The sequence below is a fragment of the Phyllobates terribilis genome, unplaced genomic scaffold (assembly GCF_046119375.1).
Source record: "Phyllobates terribilis strain yellow unplaced genomic scaffold, ASM4611937v1 Scaffold_1__5_contigs__length_1240528914, whole genome shotgun sequence".
NCBI classification, from domain to species: domain Eukaryota; kingdom Metazoa; phylum Chordata; class Amphibia; order Anura; family Dendrobatidae; genus Phyllobates; species Phyllobates terribilis.
The window spans coordinates 129,633,679-129,639,678 of NW_027362761.1; positions in this window are offsets into that span (position 1 = coordinate 129,633,679).

Sequence of the window (6,000 nt, forward strand, 5' to 3'; positions counted from 1 at the left end):
CGTTCTAAATCCTGTAAGGACATATGTGTTGCACCCCCTCCCCCATTATGTAGTAATGTCTCCCATCCTCTACTAATGTCTCCCATCCTGGGCCCCTTCCTTGTATATACAGTGCGTTGTGGAAGTATTTGGGCCCCTTGACCTTTTCTACCTTTTGCCACATTTCTGGCTTCAAACATAAATATATAAAATTCTAATTTTTTTGGGGAAGAATCAACAACAAGTGGGACACAATCGTGAAGTGGAACGAAATTTATTGGATATTTTAAACTTTTTTAAAAAATTAAAAACTGAAAAGTGGGGCGTGCAATATTATTCGGCCGCCTTGAGTTAATACTATGTAGCGCCACCTTTTGCTGCGATTGAAGCTACAAGTCCCTTGGGGTATGTTTCTATCAGTTTTGCACATCGAGAGGCTGAAATTCTTGCCCATTCTTCCTTGCAAAACAGCTCGAGCTCATTGAGGTTGGATGGAGGGCGTTTGTGAACAGCAGTTTTCAGCTCTTTCCACAGATTCTCGATTGGATTCAGGTCTGAACTTTGACTTGGCCATTCTAACACCTGGATACGTTTATTTTTCAACCATTCCATTGTAGATTTTGCTTTATGTTTGGGATCATTGTCTTGTTGGAAGATAAATCTCCGTCCCAGTCTCAGGTCTTTTGCAGACTCCAACAGGTTTTCTTCCAGAATGGTCCTGTATTTGGCTCCGTCCATCTTCCCATCAATTTTATCCATCTTCCCTGTCCCTGCTGAAGAAAAGCAGGCCCAAACCATGATGCTGCTGTGGGGATGGTGTTTTGAGGGTGATGATTTTACGCCAAACATATCGTTTTGCATTGTGGCCAAAAAGTTTGATTTTGGTTTCATCTGACCAGAGCACCTTATTCCACATGTTTGGTGTGTCTCCCAGGTGGCTTGTGGCAAACTTCAAACGAGACGTTTTTTGGATATCTTTGAGAAATGGCTTTCTTCTTGCCACTCTTCCATAAAGGCCAGATTTGTGCAGTGTACGACTGATTGTTGTCCTATGGACAGACTCTCCCACCTCAGCTGTAGATCTCTGCAGTTCATCCAGAGTGATCATGGGCCTTTTGGCTGCATTTCTGATCAGTCTTCTCCTTGTTCGAGATGAAAGTTTAGAGGGACGGCCGGATCTTGGTAGATTTGCAGTGGTCTGATACTCCTTCCATTTCAATATGATCGCTTGCACAGTGCTGCTTGAGATGTTTAAAACTTGGGAAATCTTTTTGTATCCAAATCTAGCTTTAAACTTCACCACAACAGAATCTCGGACCTGCTTGGTGTGTTCCTTGGTCTTCATGATGCTCTCTGCACTTGAAACAGAACCCTGAGACTATCACAGAGCAGGAGCATTTATACGGAGACTTGATTACACACAGGTGGATTCTATCTATCATTACCAGTCATTTAGGACAACACTGGATCATTCAGAGATCCTCACTGAACTTCTGGAGTGAGTTTGCTGCACTGAAAGTAAAGGGGCCGAATAATATTGCACGCCCCACTTTTCAGTTATTAATTTTTTAAAAAAGTTTAAAATATCCAATAAATTTCGTTCCACTTCACGATTGTGTCCCACTTGTTGTTGATTCTTCCCCCAAAAATTAGAATTTTATATCTTTATGTTTGAAGCCAGAAATGTGGTGTAGCATCGGCGTCTCTGCCCCGTACTAGGCAGAGACGCCGTCCCTCTCACCTCCCCGCTCCTGGCGCGGCGTCCTCCAGCGCTTCTCTCCCCGCTGCTTCCGGCACGCGCTCCTTCTCCGGCAGTGTGCTTAGGGCGCGTGCGCGCGCGCTCCCCCTCTCTTAAAGGGACCGCGCGCGCCGTCCTAAGGAGTCCCCGGCCAATTGCCGGAGGACCTCCCATATTTAAGGCACCTCCTCCAAAATGGAGGTGCCCGAGCAATGTTGTTGCAAAGCCTTCACTCTGCTTCAGCCCTCAGGTCCCGTTACCAGTTACCAGCCAGTCACCTGCCAGATTCCTGCTTGTTACCTGCCAGTCACCTGCCGGATTCCTGCCTGTTACCTGCCAGATTCCTGCTTGATACCTGCCTGATATCCGTTTACCTGCTTGCAAGCCTGCGGTCCGACGGTCTGCTTTCTGACACCTGTCAGTCTGTCTATGGACCAGCCTGCCCGCTCACCTGGGAGCGCTCATCTGCTACCTGCCTGCTAGCCTACCTGGAGGCTCCGCCGTCACTTGCCGTGTCCACCTGCCTGTCCAGAGACTCTTGCCTGCTCACCTGGGAGCGCTCACCTGCTACCTGTCTGCTAGCCTACCTGGAGGCTCTGCCGTCACTTGCCGTGACCACCTGCCCGTCCAGAGACTCTCGCCCGCTCACCTGGGAGCGCTCACCAGCCACCTGCCTGCTGTCCTTCTACCCAGAGACTGTCCCTGTCACTTGCCGTGAGTACCCGTCCTTTTACCCAGAGACTGTCCCTGTCACTTGCCGTGACTACCTGCCCCTCTACCCAGAGACTGTCCCTGTCACTTGCCGTGACTACCTGCCCCTCTACCCAGAGACTGTCCCTGTCACTTGCCGTGACTACCTGCCCGTCTTCCCTGGGAGCCACCTGCTTCCTTACAAGGACTGCCCCCTTGTATAGTTGCACAGAGGTTCCACCTCCCAGATCCGTTACAGTTTGCTCGGGCCATGGAACCCGGTGGCCCCCAGATCTCCGATCTGCACCAGGAAGTCTTACGTCAGAAAACTCAGCAGGAGGTGGTACTGTCCTATCTACGGTCCGTTAACTCTCGTCTAGGCGCATTGTGTGACTTGTCTATGTCTACCTCTGGTCCAGCCGTGCCCATTCCTGCGGTACTGCAATCCAGTCCCTTCATGGTACTCGACTATGGACCTCGGCTTCTGGCACCTCCACGCTTTGCCGGCGAACCTACTTTAGCTCGGGGTTTCATAAACCAGTGCACCCTGCACTTTGAGCTATTGGCATACCAGTTCATCTCCGACCGGGCCAAGGTGGCCTTCATCATGTCCCATCTTACTGGGGAGGCACTGGCATGGCTAAATCCCCTGTGGGAGAGAGGGGATCCCCTGGTGTCCGACCTGCCGTCTTTCCTCGCTGCTTTCCGGAAAGTCTTCGATGAACCTGGACGGAAAACCTCTTCTGCCTCCTCACTGCTACGACTCCGCCAAGGGAGTCTCACCGTGGGCCAATATGCCATACGGTTCCGCACCCTCGCTTCTGAGCTTGCCTGGGAAAATGAGGCTCTGGTGTCCGTCTTCTGGGAGGGTCTTTCCGGTCGGATTAAGGACGAGTTAGCTGGTCGGGACATTCCTACCACTCTGGATGACCTGGTGTCACTAGCTACCCGGATTGGCATCCGGTTCCAAGAACGTGCCAAAGAGACTACCTGGGAGAAAGACTTTTCTTGCTCTGCTCCTACTTCCCTGAGACCTGCCTCTCAATCAGTCACTCCGCGGACGCCCTCGCCTGAACCTATGCAGATCGACCAGACCAAGATGGTCAAATCTCGCCAAGAATCTCGCCGAGCCGAGGGAAGCTGTTTCTATTGTGGCAGTATGGAGCACTTCATCCGTTCCTGCCCGGAGAAGCTGGGAAACGCCAGTGTCTAGGACCGCTCGGAGAGGTTGTCCTAGACAAAAGTAAGCCCTCTCCGTCTCTGACTTTACCGGTCTCTATTGCTATGGGAGAAAACCGTCACTTTGAACTTGCCCACCTGGATTCTGGAGCTGCTGGAAACCTCATCTCCCAGTCTCTGGTAGAGAGATACCGTATTCCCACCAAGTCCCTGGCTGAACCATTATCAGTCGCCTCCGTGGATGGAAGACTTCTCTCGGAGACCATCCTGCTCGTCACTGAACCCATAACCCTGCAGGTGGGAATGCTGCACTCTGAGGAAATCTCATTCCATGTGTTGTCCGGACTTTCTCACTCCCTGTTGCTAGGTCTACCTTGGCTCCAGACACACGAACCCGTATTGAACTGGCGATCCGGTGAAGTACTCCGATGGGGTCCAGACTGCCATAGGACCTGCCTGGTTCCGGTCCGCCCAATTCGCCCTCCGCCTACTCCAGCTAATTTACCAGGTCTCCCGGCTCCTTACTGGCCCTATGCGGACGTCTTCGGTAAGAAGGAAGCAGAGACGTTGCCACCCCATAGGCCATATGACTGCCCGATCGACCTGGTACCTGGCACCACTCCTCCCCGTGGGCGTATCTACCCGTTGTCTGCAGCCGAGACCCGGGCCATGTCTGAGTACATTGAAGAGAATCTGGCTAGGGGATTTATCCGGAAATCTACCTCCCCGGCTGGAGCCGGATTCTTCTTTGTCAAAAAGAAAGACGGCTCGCTACGCCCCTGTATTGACTATAGAGGACTCAATCAGATCACGGTTAAAAATAAATACCCCCTTCCGCTCATCTCTGAGTTATTTGATCGTCTTAAAGGCGCCAGGATCTTCTCCAAGCTGGATCTACGTGGAGCGTATAACCTGGTCCGTATCCGTCAGGGAGACGAGTGGAAAACAGCATTTAATACCCGGGACGGACACTATGAGCACCGTGTGATGCCCTTCGGTCTCTGCAATGCTCCCGCCGTCTTCCAAGAACTGGTCAACGACATCTTCCGTGACCTTCTTTACTCCTGCGTGGTGGTATACCTGGACGACATCTTGGTCTTCTCTCCGGATCTTCCCACACACCGGAGGGATGTTCGTCAGGTCCTGCTTAGGCTCAGGCAGAACCACCTCTATGCTAAATACGAGAAGTGCCTTTTTGAGCAGACCTCTCTTCCTTTCCTGGGCTATGTTATCTCCCAGACAGGTGTTATGCACACGCCCGGGCTGAGCGGCGTGTGCGTGTGATTGTAGTGATTCCACTGGACCATGAACCGGAGAGTGCCTGGAGGGGCGTGACTAAGTATCTGGCCGATCCGACCAAGATGGCACGACGGCATACGACGCCAGTGCACCAGGGAGAAACCGGGCAGAGGGACCAGGTGCTACTCCAGGTCAAACTCCGGACACGGGGGTTGACCCACACAGGGATTACTGGATCAGGCTGGTTAGGCTGGCGCACAGACTGGAGGGTATAGGCAGGCACGACTGGTATGCAGGCAGGCGGGTAAAGGCAAGCGCAGCTAGAGTGCAGACAGGGAGGCACTAGCAGGTAGGAACACAGGCGGGATAGGACCCAGTACACACTGGGACTCAGGAACAATACAGGTAGAGGGGTACAGGCAAGCACAGCTAGAGTGCAGACAGGGAGGCACTAGCAGGTAGGAACACAGGCGGGATAGGACCCAGTACACACTGGGACTCAGGAACAGGCAGGTTAGGCTGGCACAGACTGGTGGATATAAGCAAACACGGCAGGTATGCAGATGGGTGGATACAGGCGAGTATGCAGGCAGGGAGGTACTGGCCGAAAGGACGGGCTGGAGCACAGAAAGGTTAAGACCCAGTACAGACTGGGTCACAGAACCGCAGATGCGGTAGACAACCACAGCAGAGAGGGAACGCCCGAAGCGGTGGGCAAGAACAGAGCAGGACAGGGCTGCAGGAGCAGCGAGCACAAGCAGGGCAGGACAGGACTGCCGGAGCAGCGGGCAGAAGCAGGGCAGGACAGGACTGCCGGAGCAGCGGACAGAAGCAGGGCAGGACAGGACTGCCGGAGCAGCGGGCAGAAGCAGGGCAGGACAGGACTGCCGGAGCAGCGGGCAGAAGGAGGGCAGGACAGGACTGCCGGAGCAGCGGGCAGAAGCAGGGCAGGACAGGACTGCCGGAGCAGCGGGCAGAAGCAGGGCAGGACAGGACTGCCGGAGCAGCGGGCAGAAGCAGGGCAGGACAGGACTGCCGGAGCAGCGAGCAAAGGAGTCAGAGCAGGCTAGGCTGAGTAGGGGGGACAGGGCTCTGTTCACACGGAACAGACAGGAAGGGAAAGGCAGAGCCAGACACCCACAGGGTACTTGCAGTGAAGTAGCGAGTGGACCACA